General features: G+C 42.8%; 1 protein-coding gene across 10 annotated transcripts in view; it reads left to right on the top strand.

The window, feature by feature from the left end:
- Positions 1-15,741: 15,741 nt before the first annotated feature.
- Positions 15,742-24,758, top strand: part of ARFGAP1 (ARF GTPase activating protein 1) — a 37,555-nt gene continuing 28,538 nt past the window's right edge. For all 10 annotated transcript variants that reach the window (XM_078392004.1, XM_078392005.1, XM_078392002.1 and 7 more), the window contains exon 1: positions 15,742-15,878. The gene's annotated coding sequence lies outside the window, so the exon portion shown is untranslated. The remainder of the gene's footprint in view (positions 15,879-24,758) is intronic.

Below are 24,758 nucleotides of genomic sequence, written 5' to 3'. Positions count from 1 at the left end.
AAGAGATGTACAGGAAATGGAAAGAATGCCAGGCCACCAAGGAAGAGTATACACAAGTAGCAAGAAAATGCAGGGATGGCATTAGGAGGGCAAAAGCTGAGAATGAGCTGAGGTTATCTAGGGACGCTAAAAGCAATTAAAAAGCATTACTCAGGTATGTGAGTAGTAAAAGACAAACAAAAGGCATAGCAGCACAGCTCCGCAATGGAGATGGAAAAAATGATAACAGAGGACAAAGAAAAGGCAGAGGTTCTCTATTCCCGTTTTAGTTCCATCTTTTCCGATAAGACAGGCTATGAACTTCCAAACAAATTGGAAGTACAAGTGGTGGGGGACAGGATTGCACCTGGAGATAGATAAACAAATAGTCAAGGAATACCTTACCACGAGTTCAAATCTCCAGGGCCGGATGAACTGCATCCGAGAGTATTGAAGGAATTGGCTGAAGAACTCTCAGAACCGCTATCCATTATTTTCTTGAAATCATGGGCAACGGGGGAAATGCCAGGGGATTGGAGAAGGACTAATGTTGTCCCTATCTTCAAAAAAGGGCAAAAAAGAGGAACCTGGGAACTACTGGCCAGTCAGCCTGACATCAATTCCAGGCAAGATTCTGGAACAGATCGTAAATCTCATGATTCTATGAGATTTCAGCTGGAATTTTGAGAGCTAGCAATTGTAGCTAATTGACACTGAAGATCTACCCAGAATTTCTCAATCCCTGATGTAGGTCACCATTAATATTCATGAGTGCTGAATATTCCCATGTGAAACAATGCTTTGTTCTTGTTTCTGACTGCTCTCTTGTGCTTACTTCCCTATCGCCTGCTCTCAGTTCCCGCTGCTAGCAGCTGGTCCTCATCACAAGCTGTTTCCTTGCTTGCTTTTACCAATCTTGGAAACAGTGTGTGTTCGTGGATCTAAAGATAGCAAAAGCAGGAGGTACCACTGTATTGTTTTGTTCGATTTCTTTTCCAAATCTTTCCTGGAGGTGAATATGACCGAATGATTTCGATCCCCACATCTTATCCTAGGCACAAAGACAGTTACCTTTAAAAGCAATTAATTAGAGTTATCTTCCCAAAAAAGAGTGAGTTACCCATGTAGATATAATTTTTTAAAAGTCACTTTTCAACTTCCAGGGTCTCAAAGATAACTAAAACAGTCACCTTTGAGTTGCTTAAAGACAGACATAGAAACACACACACACACACACACACAAGTGGTCTCTTAAATATTACAAGGTACTGACTGATGGTATAAATGCATTCTGCCCCTCTGTCCACTTCTTGTCACCTCATCACCCATAACACAGCATGAGATAGCGGCACCAGCCAGCACTTGAACCATGTAATCTTCCTCCTCCGCCATTTGGTGAAGCCACTCCCCAGAACAGTGTCATTTATAGGCACAGATACACTACAAAAGGAATAAGGTTAGTTCCCATTAAGTTAGGATAGTAGTTATAACTTAAGGATAAACCTTCGCTGGGAAAATGAATTAAAACATGAGTGACTATTCTCCCCCTTCCCCCCCCCCACTGCCACCTTAGAGCCCTAGTCTACCACTTCATGATGGCATGGAGGTAGTCCTAGAGCACATTTTACCAATCCTGTAATGGGTTAAGTGCACCTTTGGTGACAGACTGAACACCTGCCCCCTGTTGCCCACCAGGTGAGAAAGTGGGCATCACAACTATGACCCAAGTGATGGTATGAAAAAGTTCTGATTTGTCTCTTCTTCTTCTTCTTCTTCTTCTTCTTCTTCTTCTTCTTCTTTTATTATTATTATTATTATTATTATTATTATTATTATTATTATTATTATTATTATTATTATTATTATTATTATTATTATCATTATTATTATCATTATTATTATTATTATTATTATTATTATTATTATTATTATTATTATTATTATTATTATTATTATTACTAGTGCTGCTGCTACTACTACTATTGCTATTACTATTACTATTATTATTTGCCGTCAAGTTAATTCCAGCTTAGGATAACTCTTAAAGGTTTTTCATTTAAAAGTTATGTGAGATGGTCAAGGAAGGGTTTGTCAGTGTACCGTCTCCCATGACTGAGCTGGATTTGAACCCACAACTCCTGAGTCATGGTCTGACACTTATCCACTACATCAACTCACCTGAGTCCTGGAGTAATTGCTCTTCTTCAATAAGCTGAGCAACAGCTGGATTCATTCCACTAGCCTAATATTAAATACGAAATATTCTTGCAGGTTTGAAATCTCAAACCTTCAATGTATTTACAATCATAGGAAGAAGTTGCTTGCAACTGGTTACTTCCAAGCTAAGTAAAGCTAGCCTTTATGACCATCATCTTAAAACTTTCAGCTCACGCAGCAGAAGGATCCTGTATTAATTTAGCGCTATTGCTAGCTGTAACCAAAATGTTGAGTGTGACCAATAGGTAATTCAACACAGATGACAAGTCTCATAGAGTACTAACATAAAATTATTGTTCCACAGCTCCATGAAACTGTGACCATTTCCCATTTGTGATATATAATCCCCAGCTAAAAGTGTTTGGGTGAAGACAGAGAAAAGAATCATGTTTTTAACAAGCTATCAGTTCTGGGAGACTGGGATGTTGGCTACCTTATAAAATTGTGCTTGTGTGCTTCCAGGTCATTCTGACCAGGTGAGAATCTGGAGGTGTGTGATCTTGTGAATTAGATGAACTGAAGAAGCTAGAAAGCTAATAAAATGGTACAGTAGGTTCTCCGATGTTTACTGTAATTAAAATGCTTAGAGTTTTCCAACGGAGTCATCTCAAAAATGATAGCCTTGAGGTGTGACAGGTAAGGCTTGTCAAGGGGAATTTAAAAGATTTCTGCCATAATCTCAGGCAACAGGTGGAAAGAAGAATGTGCTCCTAATGTCCACCCCTTAAATGTTTTCTTTGGAGTGATTCTGATTGCTCATGAAACATGTCACATGAATAAGCATGGATTCCACTTTCATGCATGGAGAGAAGTGGGTGGGAAACTATCTTCACATCCTTACAGCGCAGTTTTTCTGAATAGCCTTGGGTATGTTCCGTCTTTAAAAGGGTGGAAATAAACGTGTGATTCTCCTGCATCAGGCATGGTTGCAGAGTTCTGAATTTCTGATAAAATTCAATTTCATTACACAACAGAAGTACAGAGATTCACAGAGGAGAATAGCGACAAGCTCCCCAGATAGTCCACCCCTTTCTTATTAACTGGCACTTATAGGTGTCAGTAACTCACTCTGAGACATGTGTTGGAGAAAGAATAAAAAACTGTTTCATTGCTTTCCGATCAAGAGCAAACAAACAAACAGGTTCCAAAAGACTAAGAAGAGGGGAAGGAACACTCAGCAAAGGGCTTTCTTTAAATTCAGATTGATTAGTGCTGGATAGACTGACAGTAATTCCAGCTGAGAAACGTCCCTCCTAGTCAGAGGCAGCATGCGAGGTTGCAAATAAAACTCCAACAAGCATCTTACAAGGTAATCATGGATTTTAGTCTAGATTTCTGTCAGCGGGCCCAAGCTATCTTGCACCCTAAATTATCACTCCATGCAACGCTGCAGGCTGTCAGGACAGAGTGTCTTCTTCCCTTTCAGGAGGAGGGACAAGCCCTCTGTTTTCTGGCATCATCAAATTTGGCCAGTGCATTTGCATCATGATCACTGGTAAGAGGGATTCATGGGGGAAAGGGCAAAATGGCTGTGGGTTATCCACCCTTCTGTAGGGGGTCACCTAAGCCTCATGAAACTGCAGGGTGTTGTCTAGTTCATTGTAGAGTGCCAAGAGCCATCGACTCCAAAAGGACCTTAAGGTCATCAAGTCCAACCCCTGTATTCTTGCCAAATGTCTGCTTAGATACCCCCAGCAAAGCAAGGCCTGTCACCTCCTGGGTTCTCCTTGAAACATATCTTCCCATTGGCTAAAATCTCTTACCATTAGACAAAATCTGACTTCCCATAAATTCAGTCCACAAGTTCTAGTCCAACTGCCGTCTTCTGGGGAAAAGAGATCAAGTCTTCTCCAGCGTTCATCTGGCACTCTTTATTTGAAATGTGTTATGTTTCGGTCCACTCTGCAGGTAAGCTAATTTCTCCTCCTCCCTGATACACTTCCCACCAGACCACCAGTTCTACTTCTAACCTGAGTTCAAGTCTCATTTCAGACTCTGGGTCAAACTACACATCACAGCACATAATTGCATCTAATTGTGGTTGCTCTTTTGAATGTAAAGAACGACTCCCTCTGCAAATCTTGTTCCTCAGATGTGAAAGTGTGTTGGAATTACTTGTCTGAAGCGCTAATATGGTTTCATCTAAAGTGCTGTCTTATCCATAAGGTATGAATTGTCCCTTGATAGAAGTTGTAATTGTATCCAGAGCTTTGGAACAGATGGAACAAGGATATTTCTTGCTGCAGATATAGTGAGAATGATAGGTGTGCATCTAGAAATACCTGCACCCAGGTGTCATAGAATGACTCATCAAGGTTCCCTGAGAGGTGTTTAAGGGTGCACACCGGCTGTACACACTTAAATTCATCTGTTTCTTTTGTTGTCCATAGTATTAATCTCTTTTCTGCTTGCCAGGGATCCAAAAAGCCATGTTGAATAATATTGGTCAAAAAACCCCCCACATCTTTAACAACAAATGAAAAACTATTTGAAAAGGAGAATTTAAAAAATTTAAGGAATGACATTTGGAACAATATCATCTTTGCTGCCTACCAGAAGCTGAACAAGGATGGATCTAGTCAGATTTCCCTTTCAGGGCAGCTCCACAGCTGACGTGCCACTATAGAGAAAATTCTGGCTCCTATATTTACCCAGCTATCCTCTTGGTGGTTGTTGTTTTTTTCCAGGCACACATCAGGTTTTCCATCTCTCAGGTTCTATTGAAGGATAGTCCTTCAGACATCCTGCTCCCAAGTAATGGGTTAGGTAAAGGTTCCCCTTGACATTTAGTCCAGTCGTGTCCGACTCTAGGAGGCGATGCTCATCCCTGTCTCCAAGCTGTAGAGCCAGCCTTTGTCCATAGACCGTTTCCGTGGTCACGTGGCCAGTGCGACTAGACATGAAACACCGTGACCTTCCCACCGTGGTGGTACCTGTTCATCTACTCGCATTTACATACTTTCAAACTACTAGGTTGGCAGGAGCTGGGACAAGCGACGGGAGCTCCCTCTGTCACATGGATTCGATCTGATGACGGCTGGTCTTCCAACCTTGCAGCACAGAGGCTTCTGCAGTTTAACCCTCAGCGGCACCACGTCCCTTCTGTAATGGGTTGCTGAACTACAAATTCCATCATTGTTTACCAGCACAGAAAGTAAGGAGAAATGCAGAAAGCATAACCAACTTTAGGAGGGCTCTAGTTTGCCTATTCCTGACATACAGCAGGGAGCCACAATTCTGTTGGCATATTGCAAGATATAACATTCTACCCATTGTGTGTTAATATCCTTAAAGACCTCACCGGTCCCTTGTAATCAATGAGGCTCTATAAAGCTTTGTCTCTCTCCCTCCCTTTCACTGGTGCTGACTGAGTGAGCGAGGCAGGGACCGTGTGTGCTTGCCTGAGTTTGTGGGCATTGCCTGAGCTTCCGTCTCCACCTGAATTCCTTTTACTGTTTGGTATGTTTATGACCACACTCCGGGAGGCGGTGGAAGACAGGAGAGCCTGGCTTGCTCTGGTCCACGGAGTCACAAAGAGTCGGACACGACTTAACGACTAAACAACAAAAATGTTTTTGTTATGTAGTTTTAGAAGTTTTATTTTCTTAGGATGTCCTGTTGACCCTTTTCCTAAGAGACCTAGATAAAGATTATTATTTATATTTTGTCTCAGTGTCTCAAATCATTTTTCCAACAAATTCAAAGAGATTTAATTTGTCCCACTGGAAAAAAATCAGTACAGTATTTGTTTGAGTGGGTGGCATGAAAGATAGCAGTGAAATACAATTTACTGTGTTATAGTTACTTGCAACTTTATACTTGACCTAGGATAGTCAAAGAGTGGCTGTCTATATTTATTTATTTATTTATTTATTTACAATATTTTTTTAGCCGCACCATTGCAGTTTTTGTGGTCTGCTGGAACACTGTTACATTGATTTTTTTAAAAATCACAGCCAAAATTGATCCATCACTGAAAATCAGTAGAAACTAAAAAGTGACCACTAGAGAGCTATGATTGTCTCTCAGTGCTCTTGCAGTTGTTGTTCTTTAAGTCAGTTCTAAGCCCGTGGCAATCCAGATGTTTCATTTTTCTGCCCTGGCCCTGTTATTGTGGAACAAGTTATTGTTGGGGATTCAAAAAGGACCATCCCTTCTTACCTGCAGAAATATGCTAAAAGCTGAACTCTGGAGGCCAGCTTTTAATGGTCGAACACCTGTGAACACTTCTCCACAGGGATATCGGCAAGTCTTTGGGACCAAGTCCCGAGTCTCAAGTCCAAGGAAAAACAAGTTTTTTCACCCCAAGAAAAAAGTGGAAGGGGTGGATGGGCTCCAAGTCACAAGTCAAGTCTGAGTCATTAAAACAAAACAACCAAGTCAAGTCCCAGTCGAGTTGCTGGTGCAACGTAACTCCAGCTTGACCGTTTGTCCTGCTAGTCATAGCATTCATCGTATTATTCTAGAGTTAGGTGGTTAGGATGTTAGTTTGAGGTTTCCATATTTAAATTAGTTACTTTCACTTCAGCAGAGGAGATTATTCCACTTGTTTATTACAGTCTTCTACCTATTTGTTGATTATTAATATACTTAATCTTTGAGTTTGTTGCTATTCTTTGTAACAGGATGCCCTGGCTATTGGCATACCAGCCAGAGACTGCTTGTTCACTACGTTATGCGCCATCAAATCAGAAATGATTTATTACAACCCTCATAGGCTTTCAGGTTAACTGAGATCTTTGAGAAATGGCTTTACCATTTCAACTCCCCCAATGAGCTTTACCAAGTGGTAATTTGAACCCTGGTCTCCACTCTGTCCAGCACATCACACTGGGTACTATGTGGTATTAAACGATAGATAGATAGATAGATAGATAGATAGATAGATAGATAGATAGATAGATAGATAGATAGATAGATAGATAGATAGATAGATAGATAGATAGATAGATAGATAGATAGATAGATAGATAGATAGATAGATAGATAGATAGATCTATGTGGTATTAAATGATAGACAGACAGACAGACAGACAGACAGACAGACAGATAGATGTGTGTGCTCTACATGCTTAGACTCAGAAAACAGCTTCCTGCTTCATCTGCTCCCATCAGTCCTTGCTACTAAAAGTAACCACTCCAAGAGAGGCCAAAAAGATGACAGCCAAGAATCAGGTCTTCTCGGTAGTGGCCCCCAATCTTTGAGACAAGTTTCCAGTTGATGTAGGCCAAGCTCCTTCCCTCCTGATGTTCACGAAATCAATGAAGTCAGAATTATAGAAAGCTGTCTTCAATAACATATCCCTGGATGCTGTTAATACTAATTTTTAATTTTGTTTTTTTCTTCTTGTGTTTTCTTTTCCTTCTTGCATTGATTTTAGATCTGGATCAATGAACAATAAATTTAGTGTTACACATTTAAACAAATGTGTAAATGTATAAAAATCAATTAAATGAACAAGCAAATAATAAGTCTTTAGTTTCTGAATAGTACTAATGGTAAATAGAGTTTAGAATCCTTCAGTCTCGAGAGACTATGGTAATGTGCTCTGAATAGAGGTCTTGGAACAATGTCTAGTGTGGCTGAGAAGGCCAATTCGAGAGTGACCATCCATTCAACACTGAAGACAAATAAAATCTGTCCCCTGCCCAGCTCCCTGATTTTGCTGGTTTTGGGACAGCCTCTTTGCCTGGGCCTGCTGGACAAGGGTCTCTTCAAATTGGGAGAGGCCATGCTGCACCACCTGCCTCCAGGCTGAATGCTCAGATATCAGGGTTTCCCATCTGTTGAGATCCATTTCCAAGGCCTTCAGAACCCATTTGCAGATATCCTTGTATCGCAGCTGTGGCCTCCCTCTGGGGCGATTTCCCTGCACTAATTCTCCGGACAGGAGATCTTTTGGAATCTGACCGTCAGCCATTCCCACAACATGCCCGAGCCAACGTAGACGTCGCTGTTTCAGTTTGGAGTTGGTGAACTGAAAAAAAAAAAAGAATTTCATTTTCAGAGAATGAATAATGTTTCAGAATTAAAAATAGAGTTGTTTTTTTAAAGAATTTATATTTATCTTTTGTTTTCAGTGTTAGCAACATCTTATGTCTGTGTGCATCTTTTCCAGACAATTTGTTAAAAGAAATACTAAGACTTGTGGGCTAGCAGTGCCAATACTGGCCAAGGGGAGCTAATTCTGTTTTAGTGGTCCAGGCTGCATGGGAATATCCCTGGCAGATGGAGAGAGAAAAGTGATGCTCAGAGAGAGGAATGAGAACAGCTGCCCAGCACTGCTCTCTTGAGGCTACTCAGACGAACTGTGCCATTTAAAGCTCACTCGACAACGTGGCTTGTCTGCGCAGCGAATCTGGGAAATTTCTTCAGGCCATGGTAGATAGGAAATTCTGGAGCTGCATCCGTTCAAAAAGTAGCTTTCCTGGGTCATCATAAATCACAATCACAATCAAACTAAAACTTGATAGGTTCTCATGTTGGTATACCCAAAACAGGAATAACAGCAGCAAAATCCAAATATAACCATTGTAACATTATTGAATGAGTCAACCTCATAATTAAACTCTGCAACTCACAGCTATGTAGCATAGCTAATATGCCTTTATTTGTGCATAGTACAAAAGGAGACACTTATTCAAGCCCAGAGGTAGCACATTTCATGCCCACCTTGCATTTCATTGCTCCCTCCAAAGCAGAAATGTTTAGCAATCCATTATCTTTTCCATGTAGGAAGGAGACACCTGCATGTGTAAATGTTATCTAGGATGACAGCAGTCTCCTTCGAAGCTGAAAGAGAAAAACAGGCTATTGCCACATGTAATATCTAGGAGGTAAGGCGTTTGATGACCTGACAACAAACCAATTATTTGTCTGTGCATGTGTGTGATGCAAATGGTTAACGCAGTACCAATTCCATGTGAAGATGATTTCAGAGAGGCTGCTTTTTTATATAAAAAATGAGTTTTTTTTAAAAAAAAGCTAAATATTGAACTCTGAACCTACTGTTGGCTCCTGAACCTCCTGGAGTTTGGTCAAAGTCCTGTTGGTTGCTTTGATGACCCTGTCCATCCATTGCGTCCTCTGTCGTCCCCTTCTCCTCTTGCCTTCACACTTTCCCAACATCAAGGTCTTTTCCAAGGAGTCTTCTCTTCTCATGAGATGGCCAAAGTATTGGAGCCTCCGCTTCAGGATCTGTCCTTCCAGTGAGCACTCAGGGTTGATTTCCTTCACAATGGATAGGTTTGTTCTCCTTGCAGTCCAGGGGACTCTCAAGAGTCTCCTCTGGCACCACAGTTCAAAAGCATCAATTCTTTGTCGGTCAGCCTTTGGAAACACCATAGCTTTGACTATGCAGACCTTTGTTGGCAAGGTGAAGTCTATGCTTTTTAAGATGCTGTCAAGGTTTGTCATTGCTTTTCTCCCAAGAAGCAGGCGTCTTTTTAGTTTCGTGGCTGCTGTCTCCATCTGCAGTGATTATGGAGCCCAAGAAGGTAAAATCTGTCACTGCCTCCATATCTTCCCCTTCTATTTGTCAGGATGTGATGGGGTCAGTGGCCATGATCTTAGTTTTTTTGATGTTGCGTTTAAGACCGTTTTTTGCACTCTCCTCTTTCACCCTCATTACAAGGTTCTTTAGTTCCTCCTCACTTTCTGCCATCAGAGTGGTATCATCTGCATATCGGAAATTGTTGATATTTCTTCCGACAATCTTAATTCCGCCTTGGGATTCATCCAGTCCTGCCTTTCGCATGATGTATTCTGCATATAAGTTAAATAAGTCAGGAGACAATATACAATCTTGTCGTACTCCTTTCCCAATTTTGAACCAATCAGTTGTTCCATATCCAGTTCTAACTGTTGCTTCCTGTCCTACATACAGATTTCTCAGGAAATAGATAAGGTGATCAGGCACTCCCATGTCTTTAAGGACTTGCCATGAAGCAGATGTTTTTCTGGAACTCTCTGGCTTTCTCCATAATCCAGAACATATTAGCAATTTGGACTCTAGTTCCTCTGCCCCTTCAAAATCCAGCTTGTACTTCTGGGAGTTCTCGGTCCACATACTGCTGAAGTCTACCTTGTAGGAGTTTGAGCATAACCTTGCTAGCGTGTGAAATGAACCTTGATATCTAACACCAATTCACCCTTCCATTTTACAGCAGTGTAATTAACCAACAACTGGTTGGATAGCTCAGTGAGAGGCTGCAGAACCAGAGGTTGGGAGTTTGATTCCCCCACTGGACCTCCAGCCTGGACAGCCCTGGGCAAGCTGCACAGTCCCAGGGCACCCCCCCCCCAAAAGAAAGAAATGGTGAACCACTTCTGAGTACTCTCTGCCTGGAAAACCCTGAGAAGGGTCACCAAAAGTCAGAATAGATTTGATATAATTATTAAAAAATAATAACTAGCAAACAGGATTTTGGCTGCTCAATATTAACTGCAGAAAAAGAAGAAGAGTAGGAAATATATGTTCAAAGTACTATCTGTATTTGTTTCTATACTGTGGTAACTATAGCAACATTATGAATGCAGGTGAAAGAATTATTCTCCCCCCTCTGCTTTTTTAATCTGGAAAAAGATTTTTGTTTTTGCAATGATGTGCGTGTGGGGGTATTGACTGTATCTCTTCACATTTTTTTGAAGTGTCTCATTAATTCCATATAATATTGGTACTGTGTGTCCGTGTATCAAGGAGACAATGGGGAATATCCACAGACATCTCCAGGTATTACAGGCTGACAGACGGCATTCTTTTCCGCAGAACAAACTGGAAATAGCATCTAGTTTGAACTCTGCAGAGCTTATGGTTGTTGTGGGTTTTTCAGGCTCTTTGGCCGTGTTCTGAAGGTCGTTCTTCCTGACGTTTCGCCAGTCTCTGCACACGGCCAAAGAGCCTGAAAAACCCACAATAATCATTAGATCCCAGCCGTGAAAGCCTTCGTGAATACATCTGCAGAGCTTATTTCTGAGCAGATGTGCTTAGTATTGCATGGTTAATCAAATGTTTGGTTTTGATCTTTTTCAAAAACGGAGATGATGAATCAACGATTGACGTCCAGATGCTGAATAGCATTTCCATCTACCTAAAGGTGATGCCTTTTTAGGAGGGAGGGAGGGACGTGGTGGCGCCGCAGAAGCCTCTGTCCTGTAATGCCTGGAGATCTTCAGCTGTAAGATCGAATCCACATGTCGGAGTGAGCACCTGTCACTTGTCCCAGCTCCCGCCAACCTAGCGGTTCAAAAGCAATGCAAAGTAGATAAATAGGTACCACCTCGGTGGGAAGTTAAACGGCGTTCCATGCCTAGTCGCGTTGGCCATGTGACCACAGAAGATTGTCTTCGGACAAAACGCTGGCTCTATGGCTTGGAAACGGGGATGAGCACCACCGTATAGAGTCAGACACGACTGGACAAAAATTGTCAAGGGGAACCTTTACCTTTACCTAAAGGTGATGCCAGATTCTAAATACGTTTACAGTTTCTAGAGTGGTCGTAATTGACCAGATCGTTTCGTTTAGTCGTGTCCGACTCTTCATGACCCCATGGACCAGAGCACGCCAGGCCCTCCTATCTTCCACTGCCCCCCGGAGCTGGGTCAAATTCATTTTGGTTGCTTCGATGACAATGTCCAACCATCTCATCCTCTGTGGTCCCCTTCTCCTCTTGCCCTCACACTTTCCTAACATCAAGGTCTTTTCCAAGGAGTCTTCTCTTCTCATGAGATGGCCAAAGTATTGGAGCCTCAGCTTCAGGATCTGTCCTTCCAGTGACCACTCAGGGTTGATTTCCTTTAGAATTGATAGGTTTGTTCTCCTTGCAGTCCAGGGGACTCTCAAGAGCCTCCTCCAGCACCACAATTCAAAAGCATCAATTTTTTGGCAGTCAGCCTTCTTTATGGTCCAGCTCTCACTTCCATACATCATTACAGGGAAAACCATAGCTTTGACTATGCGGACTTTTGTTGGCAAGGTGATGTCTCTGCTTTTTAAGATGCTGTCAAGGTTTGTCATCGCTTTCCTCCCAAGAAGCAGGCATCTTTTAATTTCATGGCTGCTGTCTCCATCTGCAGTGATCATGGATCCCAAGAAAGTAAAATCTGTCACTGCCTCCATATCTTCCCCTTCTATTTCCCAGGAGGTGATGGGACCAGTGGCCATGATCTTAGTTTTTTTGATGTTGAGCTTCAGACCATTTTTCGCACTCTCCTCTTTCACCCTCATTGCAAGGTTCCGTAATTCCTCCTCACTTTCTGCCATCAGAGTGGTATCATCTGCATATCGGAGGTTGTTGATATTTCTTCCGGCAATCTTGATTCCGGCTTGGGATTCCTCCAGTCCAGCCTTCCGCATGATGTATTCTGCATATAAGTTAGATAAGCCGGGGGACAATATATAGCCTTTTCGTACTCCTTTCCCAATTTTGAACCAATCAGTTGTTCCATATCTAGTTCTGACTGTTGCTTCCTGTCCCACGTATAGGTTTCTCAGGAGACAGATACAGTGGTGAGGCACTCCCATTTCTTTAAGGACTTGCCATAGTTTGCTGTGGTCCACACAGTCAAAGGCTTTTGTATAGTCAATGAAGCAGAAGTAGATGTTTTTCTGGAACTCTCTGCCTTTCTCTACAATCCACCGCATGTTAGCAATTTGGTCTCTAGTTCCTCTGCCCCTTCGAAATCCAGCTTGTACTTCTGGGAGTTCTCGGTCCACATACTGCTGAAGCCTGCCTTGGAGGAATTTGAGCATAACCTTGCTAGCGTGTGAAATGAGTGCAATTGTATGGTAGTTTGAGCATTCTTTGGCACTGCCCTTCTTTGGGATTGGAATGTAGACAGATCTTTTCCAGTCCTCTGGCCACTGTTGGGTTTTCCAAACTTGCTGTCATATTGAGTGTAGCACCTTAACAGCATCGTCTTTTAAGATTTTGAATAGTTCCACTGGAATGCCAAAACTTCCACTGGCCTTGTTGTTAGACAAGCTTTCTAAGGCCCACTTGACTTCACTCTCCAGGATGTCTGGCTCAAGGTCAGCAACCACATTGTCTGGGTTGTCCGGGATATCCAAATCTTTCTGGTATAATTCGTGTATTCTTGTCACCTCTTCTTGATGTCTTCTGCTTCTGTTAGGTCCCTCCTATTTTTGTCCTTTATCATGTCCATCTTTGCACAAAATGTTCCTGTAATATCTCCAATTTTCCTGAACAGATCTCTGGTTTTTCCTTTTCTATTATTTTCCTCTGTTTCTTTACATTGTTCATTTAAGAAGGCCCTCTTGTCTCTCCTTGCTATTCTTTGGAAGTCTGCATTCAATTTTCTGTAACTTTCCCTATCTCCCTTGCAGCCACTTTGCTTTCTTGCATTTCCTTTTCTTTGGGATGGTTTTTGTTGCTGCCTCCTGTACAATGTTACGAGCCTCTGTCTAAAGTTAGGCTGGATATAATTCCTGTTTTACGATTATTTAATCGATTGCTGTCCTGCATTTCCTTCAGTGACCTCAAAAGAATATAGATACAGTGGGGTCTTGACTTAAGAACGTCTCGAGTTAAGAACATTTTGACTTAAGAACCACTCTCACAGGAAAATATTGACTTGACTTACATACTTAGATTTGAGTTAAGAACTGAAAAAAAACCACGTGGGAGGCTAGGAAAGTGCAAAATGTGAACTTTCAGTTAACTGTTGGCCAGTGAAAAGGGTGCCTGTCTGCTTCCTCACTCCTCTCAGTGTTTAGAGAGTGGATTGGGAGACAGTCTTCAGACTGCCTGGTACTGTACTGCCTGGACTGTATCTTCCCTGCCTTCCCTGAACCTTTCTGGACCTAAGAAAAAAAGAAACAAAATATCCCCCTCTAGTGGTCGAAGGCGGAATAGCAGCTTCCCATTAGTTTCTATGGACGGAAAAGAGCAGATACGGATCAAATGGTTTTCAATGCATTCCTATGGGAAATGCAGATTTGACCTAACATTTTGACTTGAGAACCGCCTTCCAATACGGATTGAGTTCTCAAGTCAAGACCCCACTGTACTATACCTCTACTTTACCCTCACAACTCTCTTAGACTGAGAGGAGACAAGAGACCCATCACTTACTGACATCCATGGCTCTGTGGGATTTGCTACTCAGGTCTCTGGTTCCAGGCCTGTTAAGTACTATACAACATCGGATCTCACAAAGATTTATCCAAAAGTTTTAAAAACCAGTATAGTTCCATACCGCCTACAGTGGTCGCAATGACTAGATAGGCGGGGTATAAATGGAATTAAATAAATAAATAAATAAATAAATAAATAAATAAATAAATAAATAAATAAATAAATAAATACATAAATACATACATACATACATACATACATACATACATACATACATACATACATACATGCTTTATCACAAAGCTTAGATTGATCACCAGTTGTTGATGGCAATATAACAGCGGTTCCCAACCTTGGGCAAACCAGGTGTTAATGGACTGCAACTTCCAAAAGCCTTCACCACTAGCTGTGCTGGCCAGGATTTGTGTAAATGTTATCAATGGATAGATCTCCTTCAGACCTATGGGTTTAGTTGTTTTTAAAGCGGGGACAGGGTGCCAAAACACTAGAAAGTAATTAAATTTCAGATAAAGTTGACTTCAACTAGTGGTCCTGAAAGACCATGGGGAAGGGGTTAAGACGGAGAGAGGCAACTCCCAGAAATGGTATAGGATGCAAAATTGCACAGGCTGAAAGCCACGTCTTTATAAAAGTGCAAAAATGACTACTTAGTCCTGTCACTGAAACAGTCTGAGATTGTGCAAAATATTGGATCATTGTGAAGTTAAGACGTTCAAGCTCTCGAGTCGTCCAGAAAAAAATGACTTAAAATGTGGAATGAAGGGAAATAATTTTAAATCAACCCTGGCAAAATGGAGTTTAGATGCCACATGAGGGTGAGATGACACAAAATACAGTATAACTCTTGTTGGGTGAATATCTGCGGACAAAAGGCTCGTTTGCTTCACGTGCCCATGGCAGAACCAGTTTTGACCCAATTTTTGCCTTCACCCCAACTTTTGTACCATCGTCACCTAATAAATGACGTTTTGAGAAGTCGAACTGTGAGATTTCCTATAAACCGCACTGTAATATAAACCACATAAATAAAGCCCGTCTATGCGTTCACACGAATAGTGGGAGAGCACGTGAACTATAAGCCCGCTGTTCCCTCCAGCCTCCCGCGTCGTAGCCAATCAGCAGCCGTTCCGGCTTCCCCTGCCCTCCCCCTCTCCTGCTGTCCATCACCCACCGCCCCCCCATCCTCCTGCTCTGCGTATCGTCGTCACTCTAAGAGGGAGACGCGTCAAGAAGACGCCCCTCAAGGCAGAGGGGGAAGATGTGCGCAGCCGCAAGCCCCGCCCCCGCCCGCTGGGAGGAGGCCAGGCGCGTGCTGCTGTACTGTAGCCTGCATCAGCCTCCTCTCGTATTGCCCACAATGCTTTGCGAAGTGGCAACGTAGCCGGCTATGGCGGAGGCGGTGTCCGCGCATGCGCTTTGAGGGGAATAAGCGTGTTAAAAAAAAAAACCCTGAGAGCGAAAGAAGCCGGTGCCGGTGAGGGGCTGATTGACGGGTTCATTGACGGCAACCGCGCCGCGCCCGCCGGTTCCGGACCAGCCGCTGCTCCCCCTCCTCCTCCCTCAGGTACGCCTCAAACTAAAACCGGCTGAGGAACCGTGGCCGTGCCTTGGCTTTGTTTTGAGGGAAGGGGCCGGAAGCCGGGCGCTCCTCCCACCCCCACCCCTGCTGGTACCTCAGGCCACATCACCACCCCTCCCCCACCCACATATTTGTTGGGGGAGATGGCGGCCCCTCTCCCCCCACCCAGGGCCCTGAATTGGAATTCTGGTTTTCCTCAGGTTTTTGACCGGGGGGGGGTCGAATTCCGGTTTCCCCGTGTGTGTGTGTGTGGGGGGGGTGGCATTGGTGGTTGAGGCAACCCCCCATGAAAAGTGGGGGTGGGGTGGGCAACTTGCGGCCTTCTCCAGAGGTTGTTGCGCTGCGGACACCCCCCCCCCCAAATATCACCCTAACCATCCCAGTGCTTTACACTTCTTCCCTTTAGCTCAAGAATGCTGTAAGAATTCGTTTGGTTGTATTTCTTCATTATAGTCCTTGCCTGCCTTTCTTTCTTTCCTCTCCCCTTCTTCCTAAACAATTGCACCTGATTTTGTCTCGTTTTTACCTGTACTTGTTTTGTGATAAGCCCCCTGAAGTGCCAGTCCTTGGGAGAAAAGGAGAGATACAGGTGCAGCTGCTAAATGAATGAATGATGGGAGTTGCAGTCTAACAAAATTAGGATGTGTTATGGACTACATCTTTGTCTCTGTAATTTTAAGCCAGGAATGGGCAAAGTGCAGCCTCCCCCATCACAGTTTTTATTGGATTGCAATTTACATTATTCCCCTCCATTGGTAAATCTCACTGAGGTGTCTTCATTTCAGTTACAGTTCAACAAAAGCTGGAGGGCCAAACTTTGCTTGCTTATATTTTAGCCAACTTGCAAGTAAAGGGCTGATTCTTTATCACTTGGGAGCTGTTTGGTTGCAGGATCTACCATTAAGACTTATTCTGCTTAATAAGAGTATACTATATCTAAATGGACCCCATATAAATGCAATCAATCAATCAATTTCACTTTCATTCTCTCTTTTCTTCTCTGCCCCTTCCATGTTCACAGCATCCCATTGTGGCAAATGGAGGGCGGAAGGTGATTTAAAAATTCATTGGGGTCTCTGATCTCTGTATCATGTTGGTTTGTTAAGGCATCATCTTCCTCCATCCCCCCCCTTCTCCATTCAGAAATTCACAGATAGTTTTTTTTACAGGAGAAGCAGATAAATTAGGACTTACCCCCAAGTTTTCTACTTGGGAGTAAGACCTGTTGAAATTATTGGGATGTTTGAAGAAACATGTATGGAGATGGGTTCCATTGTAGTTTTAATTATTGTGAGGTACCTTGGGTTGCCTGCAGTCTATTTTGATTACATTTTACTTCCTGGCTACTGCTTTCATTTGATAGATTTATTCACTGTCTTTATATCCCATTTTCTATGCTTTTCTTTCTTTCTTTCTGTCTTTCTGTCTTTCTTTCTGTCTTTCTTTCTGTCTGTCTTTGAACAAGGTTCAGAGTTGGGAATCTCCCTTATAGGCATTTTTACTCTCTCCTGCTGGTTAATTACAGTCATACTTTGATGCTCTATCATTGTTCTCTTCTCAGGCTAAGGCTTCTCTGGCTGTATATAAAGTAGTTGTTTCTAATAAACATATAGCAGAATCCCTAATGTGAAATGTAGCAAAACACTATATTTCTTGTTCAAATAAGTCTCAGCATGTTTTCTTCTTTACCTTTGCCAACTATTTTTTCTTCCTTTTGCTTATATTGATAAGAATCTACACAGAGGCTGTGTCATACACCTTGATTCAAGGCTGTTCCATTTCCAAATCTTTTAAAAATATGTATAGAGTTGGAAACTATATTCAAACCATTAACATCAAATCGATAGCATCCTGATGAACAGGTATCAGTGATTCTTTGAGATTTTCTTTTTTTATTGAAATCACTCCGTTGCCTAACTGCATACAGCATATTTCCAAGAGGAATATTGAAACCTTACAGAAAAATTAACCAACTCATGGTAATTTCCATAAAGTCAGCTGTCAAGAAGTGATTTTACTTGGCTGAGGCTCTGAAGAAGAGGGGGAAATAATGCTTCCAGTATTCAGAACCTTCCCTGTCTGCTGACTGATGATGTTTACTTTGTCCTATAAAAAGTCAAAGTTCTTGAGAAACTATCATTCTCCGGGTTCTGTTTGTTGATTGTGCTAGAATTTTACCAAGAGCAACTCTGGGCCTTAAAAAGGGTCATGTGGCAGACTTCTCCCTATCCTTCTGAATCTTTTAAGGTCAGACATATACATTGGTGCCCCGCTTGATGATAATGCATTCCAGCAAAATGGCTGTACAGCGAAATCGTCAAGTGGAAAAAAACCCATTTAAAACCCATTGAAATACATTGAAAACTGGTCAATGCGTTCCAATGGGGGAAATACCTGGTTGTGCAGCGAAGATCCTCCATAGGGCAGCCACTTTCCGATGTCTGTAAAGCGAAATGAGGTTAGCAAAACAGCGGGGAGCCATTTTGAGAGCCGCCGACCAGCTGTTTGGAAATCATCGTTAAGCGAAAAATCAGTTCCCGAAGGAGGGAACCGATCGTCGTAAAGCGAAAAAACCCCATTGGAATCATCGTTTTGCGATCGCTGTAGCGATTGCAAAAAACTAGTCATCAAGTGATTTCGTTTAACGGGGTAATCGTCAAGGGGGGCACCACTGTATTTCTGATATAGAAAACTATTAAGTTATAATTCTGTTCTATTGCATATCTCCATCACTGTTTGCTTCGCTAATTCAGTTTGTCAACTTGTTGTGGTGCTTTTTCATCTACCTAGCATGCAGAATATTCTGTCTGAGGAGGTGGATAAGACAGAGCATTCTTGAGTAGCACATACAAGTGTGAGTGATGTGTAGCTATATATGTGACTAGTCATTGACTTAATGCTTCAAAGCAAATGATGCTCTGGGCACTTAAAATTAGTAAGTTAGCTTCTCTCAGCCTGTAGATCCGTTGTTGTTGACAATCAGTCTTTTGAACTTTGGCAACAAATAGCATCCTTGTAGCTGACTCCAGAAGAGAAGCATCCAGGCTAGAAACATTTGGACCATTCCAGACATTTATTGTTTTGACTATTGCTTCCTGAACCAGGCAGCATGGTGATCTGGAGCTTTGATTAGTTTTTAAGAATAGGTCAATTTAGAAAGACTCTGATCATGACAGGGGATGAGCTACCATATTTTCCTGAAAATAAGATAGGGTCTTATATTAATTTTTCCTCCAAAAAATGCGTTAGGGCTTATTTTCAGGGGATGTTTTATTTTTTTTCATATACAACCATCTAGGTAAGATAAAGGTTTCCCTTGACAATTTTGTCCAGTTGTGTCCAACTCTAGGCGGCGGTGCTGTTCTCTGTTTCCAACCCATAGAGCTAGTGTTTGTCCGCAGACAATCCTCCGTGGTCACGTGGCCAGTGTGACTAGACACGGAACGCCATTTACCTTCCCACCGAGGTGATACCTATTTATCTACTCACATTTTTTGCATGCTACATTTATTCAAATACAGTCATGCCATCTTCTTCTGGTTGCTGCAAAGTGGTGAAGGGCAGGTTTCACTTAACTGCAGCTTATTTTGGGGGGTAGGGCTTATTTGATGAGCATCCTGAAAAATCATACTAGGGCTTATTTTCATGTCTTATTTTTGGGAAAACAGGGTATATGGAATAGTGTCTAATTTAACATACTGAGTAGTGACCTCTGAACTATGTGAGGGAGACCCATAGGATCTTAGAACAGAGTTGTATAGATTATTTGTTCTGTGGCTTTTGGAGTGGGAATACTATAGTCAACATCACCTTCAGTATATGGTCAATTATATCATTAAGGGAGGCAGGATTAACTTGCTAGATTTACTAATGCATTGGCTGAAATCCTGTTGCTTATTGTAGTAAGTCTAGTAAGTCACAATAGAGTTAGGCCAATTTACTCAGTGGGGATTTAGTCGGTCAAATCCTCCATACATTCTGTTGATTCAAATGAAAGTCTTTTGGTTGCTACTTACTATATTAAAGTAAGCCACAATTAGAATGGGCCCATTTGAAGCAATGGAACTTACAGAGGGCCTGATTTAGTCAACCTGTTCTAATGCAAGTTACTTTACTAAGCAACAGAATTTTAGTTGTTTTTCTCAGATAAAAGCATTGTAGGAAGGTTGTACTTCCTTCATACAGCACGTTTTTCATGTACAAGACTCCAGGTTCACTCCATGACGTCTCCAGGTAAGGCTGGGAAAGAGTCATCTCTGGAACCATGGAGAGCTCCCGTCAGTTAATGTTAACAGTACTGAGTTAGATGCATCAGTAGCTGAGCCAAGTATAAAGCATGTTCTCAAATTCCTAGTGTCATAGGCCCCTTTGCTTGCTCAGAAAGCACAGTCCCAGTGTTGGCTCCTGTTGAATGACCAAAGAGAATGAGAAACACTATCTTGGCTATTTTACAGTTGTATTTTGGAGATGGGATTATTTGTCTCTTTTTTCTGGAAGCTGATACAACTTACCTGAAGCCAGTTTACCTAAAACTGGTAAACAGAAGCTTTATAAGAAAAGCCATTATTTCTTCTATAATACAGTATTATCAAAACTTTACAGTTTGTAGATTCATCCTCACTGCCACAAACCACTTCCAATGATTCTTCACTTTGTTTAGAATTTTTCTTTTAAACTTATTATCAAATGCACACATTCCTTTCTTGTTATTCTTTTGTGTTTCACTGTCCTAGACACCCACTGAGAGCTTAGCAACCCACCCACAAAGCTGCTTCAGACTATCATTCGGAAATCACCAGTTGATAATTTGTAATATCAGTGCCTACCCCGAACCTAATAGATGTGAATATATTTTTATATATTGGGTCCTTTGGGAGAGAAAGATAGGATAGAAATATTTTAAATAAATAAATAATAAATATTCTATTAATTTATTAAGGAAAGTTTGTCTTAATTTTTGTTTTATTTGTTAAAGTTTGTTACAAAATTTAAATTTAATGAGAAATATGCTTAACCTAGCATCCTATTTTCTTGAAACATCATGTATTTTTTTTTACTGTGTACTATAATTATGGGATACTGAAGCTGTACTTAAAAATTCAGGAAATAACTAAACTGAACTCAATTGAGGTTCAAGGTTGACTCAGCCTTCTATCCTTCCAAGGTCAGTAAAATGAGTACCCAGCTTCCTGGGAGTGGGCAATGTGTAGCCTGTATAACTAGTAAACTGCCCAGAGAGTGCTTTAAGCACACTTTGCTACAACAAAGTATAAGTTGAACAGTTGATAGGGTCAGTCAGCAGAATAGCAAAATATTTCATTGTATTTCTGCCTAGTTTTGCCCATATCACCTGTTCCAGGTGGCTGAGGGTCCTAACGGCGAGACAAAGGAAAAAACTAAAAATTGGGCCTTCTCGGCAATGGCCCTTCATCTCTGGAACAACTTACCTGTAGAGATCAGCCTGGCCCCCTTGCTGAGGCCCTTTAAGACCAATCCGAAGACATGGCTATACAGGCAGGCCTTCCCTACAGCCATCACTTAGCCTATCTCTTTTTTCCCTTTTCCTTTCCATTTTCCATCTTGAATTCTGCTGTTAATTTGGGTCTTATTCTTAGTACATATATACTTTCATAGTTTATTTTTATATTTTGTGTAAATTGCCCAGAGTAGACACATTCTATTTGGGTGCTCTATAAGTTTAAATGAATAAATAAACTACAATTGAATGTAGAGAAAATAGCTTTGCTTGGTTCCACAAATGGATCATGTCCACCTATGTTTCTTCTCAAGCTTGCAGACTCCTTGGCAGTAGCATTGTTGTCAACCTCTGGTTTGCACACTACATGTGACATGAGGAAGCATGCCACACTTTGGGGGGGAAGTGGGAACCAGCGCCTACGAGGCAGGGAGGAAGCCCCACACTTGCCAAGTAGGTACCACCGCTGCTGCTCCTGCTCCCGGTTGGGCTGAAATTAGAAGCCAGGCAGATTTTCACAGTGGGTGGGTGTGTCGCGCTTGCGGGTAGGTGTGTTGTGCTTGTGCACATGCGCGCATGCTTGACATGCCCCTCCACAAGCACAACACACCCATCCACGAGCGAAACACACCCATCCATGAGCATGACACGGCCCTCTGTGAGTGCGACACGCCCACCCATGAGCACGATGGTGCCCACGCCCCCCCAAATGGTCCACGGTCCCAAAAAGGTTGGTACCACTGCTTTAGACCAGTGGTCCCCAACCTTTTCCAAACTGCGGATTGGTTGGGCGGGGCAGGGTCCATGTGCGGGGGGCAGGGCACCCCTGCGCTCGTGCATGGTTGGGGCTTATGCATGCAAGGGTGGGCAGGGAATGCTCATGGGTGGCTGGGGCGCACACATGCGTGGGTGGCTGGGGGACCCTGTACGTGCGGGTGGGCATGCATGGGGGAGTGCGTGTGGGGAGCGGGAGATCTCTCTCTGCAGCCTAGTCCTGCCAAGGCCACGCCCCAGTATCGGGCCGCAGACTGGGGATTGGGGACCCCTGGTTTAAACCACACATTCTCAATGGGGGCCATATGACCCCTTGGGGGGCCCTGACATGTTTGAAGGAGGCCACGGACTGGAAACAATTCTTCACACACTACCATATAAAGTTAATTATGTGACTTAAACAATTCTGTTTCTGCATATATTTCTTTCATAATTTTATTTATAGCCATGGGCGAAAAAGGTTGAGAATGGCTGCTTTAGACACACCAATAACAGTTATTCTCAATATGCTGCTGTATTTTTAAATTATTGTTTGTTTGTTTATTTTATAGTTACTTTAACTATAAAACCTAACCAATGTGTTACAATTCTCAGCTGCTAATAGAATTCTTATTTTTGTAATGCTGCGATTTTTCAGCCCCCAAAAAGGTGAATTTTTTGTTTCCATCAGGATGGAATTGGTGGGATATATAAGAAGTGTACTCTTGAGGAACAGTGATCAAAATCATGTTGGTGTAAATTAAGCTGGCAGAAGCTGATGATGTCATCAGTTGGGGCTGGTAAAAATTAAATTGATTAAAACTTTGTACAGGTCCTTTAGGTTTTGAGGCAACCTTGGGTTTCCTTTTGGCCTGGGAAAGCCTTTGGGGCCATCAGAATTAGAGGGGGAAGCCTTTAATAGCCAAAAATCATCACTGGATCCTAGCAGTGGTAATCTGGTCGCAAATTTTATTGATTAAAGGCTCCGCATCCCAAGGCTTCCCCAGGGCAAAAGGGGCACCCTTTTAGTTACTTTTAGATTTTATCAGAGCTAGTTGATGACACCAACAGCTTCCACCAGCATAAATTTACACAATGCAGTTTTGCACTGTGATATCTAAATTTTTAGCCAGCTCTTACATATGGACGAGAGAAGTTGGTTGATAATGTTATATATCATGTATGGTTAAAATGAAAGGAAGTGGAGATGCTCCATGATAGAAAATGGCAGAAATATTGTTTAAACAGCTATTTTGTGTAAGGTTGATGACATCATCCCATCATCAGCTGCGATAATTTTTTGGAAATACCCCTCTCAAAGAGTGTCTCTTTTTTAAAAAATTCTTGCTGTGGATTTAATAATGACAAGATTCTCCCTAATGCTTCTGACTTTATTCTGCAATTGAGTAATTTCTTCCTATTTCTTTTCAAAGGCTCCAGTCCTATTTCGTCCTTGTTCTGCTAGCTGCCTATGATTCAAAGACATAACTAGTACAGTGGTGCCTCGCTTAGCGATTGCCTAGTTTAACGATGTATTCGCTTAGCAATGAGGTTTTTGGAGTGATCTTGCACTCCGTTTAGTGATGTTTCCAATGTGGAAATTTCGCATAGCGATGTTCGGGACCTTGCTTCGCTTAGCGATGACAGTTTAGGTCCCCCTGTTTCGCTTAGCATTGTTTTTGACAGCTCTGTTTTCGCTATTTTTAAAAGGTGTTAAATTGTTTAAAAGGGGTTTAGAGTGCATGAAATCGTTAGTGCACTTAATAAACCCTTTGTTAACCAGACATGGCTTAATTCTGACTCTTTTTGAATTTTTGGTGATTTTTTTCTCCCCCATTGAAATGCATTGAAAAGGTTTCAATGCATTCCAATGGGGGAACCGTGTTTCGCTTAGCGATGTTTCTTATGGCGATTTTCGCTTAAGGACGGTAATCCGTTCCCATTGGAATGGATTACAGTGGTGCCTCGCTTAACGGGCGCCCCGTTTAACGACAAATCCGCATATTTGGGCTCTCCCACCGTCCTTCTCAAGCTCCCGCCGGTCAGCTGGGGGAAAATGCAGGTGGGAGCTTAAGAAAGACCACGGGGGAGCTCTCTTCCTCTGAGGAGGCGGCGGTGGCCGCTCATCTGAAGGCCGGCAGCGAGCGGCGCTTCGGCCGGCTCTCTCCTCCCGGGCCGTGCAGGGGGAAGAGGGAAGAGAAAGAGCCCCGGGCCGGACGCCTGGCTCCACCTCCCCTTCACCACCTCCTCTTCAAGCCGGCACCCGGCCGGCTTGTGGCTTGTTCCTTCCTGGGGCTGTGCAGGGGGAAGAGGCTTCCCTCTTCCCCTTGCACGGCCCCGGGAAGGAACAAGCCCCGGCGCGACTGGGCGCCTGGCTCCGCCTCCCCTTCACCACCTCCTCTTCTTCAAGCCGGCACCCGGCCAGCTTGTGGCTTGTTCCTTCCCGGGGCTGTGCAGGGGGAAGAGGCTTCCCTCTTCCCCCTGCACGGCCCCGGGAAGGAACAAGCCACAAGCCGGCCGGGTGCCTGGCTCCACCTCCCCCTTCACCTCCTCCTCTTCTTCTTCAAGCCGGCACCCGGCCGGCTTGTTCCTCCCAGGGCTGCGGCGGCGGCGGCAGGGGAAGGGAAAGGGCCGGG

Source organism: Pogona vitticeps, chromosome 4 (genome assembly GCF_051106095.1).
Source record: "Pogona vitticeps strain Pit_001003342236 chromosome 4, PviZW2.1, whole genome shotgun sequence".
In the NCBI taxonomy this organism is placed as follows: Eukaryota; Metazoa; Chordata; class Lepidosauria; order Squamata; family Agamidae; genus Pogona; species Pogona vitticeps.
Note: the sequence above shows the minus strand (reverse complement) of the source record. Positions and strands in the feature narration are given on the sequence as shown.